The sequence below is a fragment of the Lynx canadensis genome, chromosome A1 (assembly GCF_007474595.2).
Source record: "Lynx canadensis isolate LIC74 chromosome A1, mLynCan4.pri.v2, whole genome shotgun sequence".
In the NCBI taxonomy this organism is placed as follows: domain Eukaryota; kingdom Metazoa; phylum Chordata; class Mammalia; order Carnivora; family Felidae; genus Lynx; species Lynx canadensis.
Genome location: NC_044303.2, coordinates 143,956,374 through 143,958,898, shown reverse-complemented (window position 1 = coordinate 143,958,898; position 2,525 = coordinate 143,956,374).

The window sequence follows — 2,525 nt, the reverse complement described above, 5'->3', positions numbered from 1 at the left end:
AAGCCCCCAGTTGGTTTTAAGTATCAAATAAGAGACTCTGTTTCTCAGGGAAGAAACAGGTAAAGAATCCAGTGTAATTGGGGCATATTTAGGCCTTAGAATTCTCTACTTAACCTGAGTACACATCCTCCTGCTGAGAAATGTCCATAGAATCCACTTTGTTTTGATACATTATTCTCTGGGGAACCAAGAACTTTTTTTTTTTCCCAGTAAACATGACAGGCTTGCATTTGCCATAGTCCAATCTGCTTCTGTCTTTGGTTCTGAGGAGTGAGCACATGCTGTTCCTTTCCAGAAAAATCTCCTGCCTATACCCAAGGAGCAAGCAGATGGGTTGGAGTGGGGTGGGGATCCATGGAACTGCTGCCATAAAAAGCTCTTGACAGAAATAAAACCTTGTCTTTCCTACAGCACTTAATACTGACTTTCACATGGCAGACGCTGATTAAAATGTGTTGCATGGCATCAAACCCAGACCAAAGCCTTCCCTTGCTGTCTCTGGAATGGCTACTTGGAGACCAAGGTGAAGCATGGCATCCCCATCGATGATGCTTTCTGACATCCACAGGAAGCTCAAGGTTCCTCCAATCCTGAGCACTGGGGTAAAGAGAGAAGGAGGTGCAGTGAGGAACCTCAACCAGCATGTTCTAGGCATCAAGACAAATGCTTAGCCGGCCAGCTTCCTCGGCACTGTTTTGCCATATTGCTACCTTGCCACTGGGAGCTGTGATCATGGACAGAGGGCAAAGGAGCTGTGGATGTTCCTTTGCCTGCTTTGATTCTAGCCATTTAGGGCTGCCTCATTCCTCCATCGGTGAGCCTAACCAATCAGGGGACTATGTTGGGTTTGGCAGCAAAGATTTTTACACTGTTGAGTCTTGTCCTCTGTGCTTGTTCTTATTCTCCCAGGATACTGGACCAGACTGGGAGGAACCATGGGAGGGTTGATGAAGAGTGGCAAGGTAGGCATTAAGATAGACAATTCTCGAATTCAGAAGGTATCTTACCTTATAATGTAACATATGATATTCAGTGTTGCTGCCTGTGCTGAGATGAGCACCCTCAGAGAGTATTAGTGGGATGCTCCATTGGATAACTTTCTGAGGGACAATATGGTCACATGAAACCAACACTTTTAAATAGTTAATATCTTGGGGGCACCTGCGTGGCTCAGTCCATTGAGCAGCCAATTTCAGCTCAGGTCGTGATCTCACAGTCAGTGAGTTCAAGCCCCACATCAGGCTCGCTGCTGTCAGCACAGAGCCCGCTTTGGATCTTCAGACCCCCTTCCTCTCTACCCCTCCCCCACTTACACTCCCTCTCAAAAAAAAATAAATATTAAAAAAAAGTTAATATCCTGGATTCAAGAACCAATTCTTAAGGGGGAAAAGATCACATTTGGAGCAAAGACTTCGGTACAAGAAAGTTTACCAGCCACATTATCTATGATACTAAAAACTAAAACAAACAGAAAAGCACAACTTAAATGACAAAAGGTAGGGATTAAATACGTTCTGATACATTCAGTTGCTGGACTATTTTGCTGTCATTGTACATCAGGTTTTCACTACCTATTGATATAGACAAATGCTCCAGTAAAATCCCTATTTTGTAAAACAATTGAAATTTACCATCTTTCCTCATTTCTAAGATATTGACAACTGAAAGAGGCACTAGAGGCTTAAAAAAACTTTCATGAAAAAGTCATGATACTACATTAAACACATACAATTGTAAAGTACATCCCAATTTAAGGAACATTAGAAAGTAAGAAATATGTGCCTTAGAATAAAAAAATATATGGTGTATCTTTGGAATTACTGATGGTTTGCATTTTATTCCTTATCTATTTTTTCTGTATTTTCCCAATAGTTAACAGTAAATATACTTGGGTTTGGGGAACACCTGTACCTGTGTCTGATGTTTCCTGCCACTGTGGTTTCTCCCTGCCCTTGACTCCCTCCACCCAGGAAGACTGAAGGAGTCACCAGATGGGTGGGTTTAAAAGAGACATCCAGACTTGCCCAGCCCCTGCCACTCTTCCTCCAGGGAACCCACCTTCTGGCCCAGGGCACACTTGCTAGATTGCCCCAGCTCCTGGGCAGAAGACGGGAGGGCTGTCCCTTAGGGAGTTCAGTTTGGTTCCAGGATTCAGCATTAGGAAACCCCCTTGTCGGCAGATACAAGCCCCATCCTCCAATATCCGCTTTTTCCATGAACTTGTCCTATTTGGTTTGCCAAGTGCCTGCTTTTTGCCTTCGCAGTTCAAAACCCAGGCATGAAAGAGGGGTGCTATATTAGATCCTCTCAAAACAAACCTCCAACAAATAGGCTGAATGTTATAGTCAGAAAAAATAGTCGCACAAAGAAGAAGTCTAGCCAAGCACAGCCAAGCCCCCTGGGGAATGATGCTCCCCTCTAGGTGAGCTCTGTGTGGGCTGTGGGGAGGGGAGAGGGACCAGGGCATTCAGGACAGGCCTTTCTGGAGACCGTAGAACAAGCGGGAACCCTAGGTCAGAGGTGCC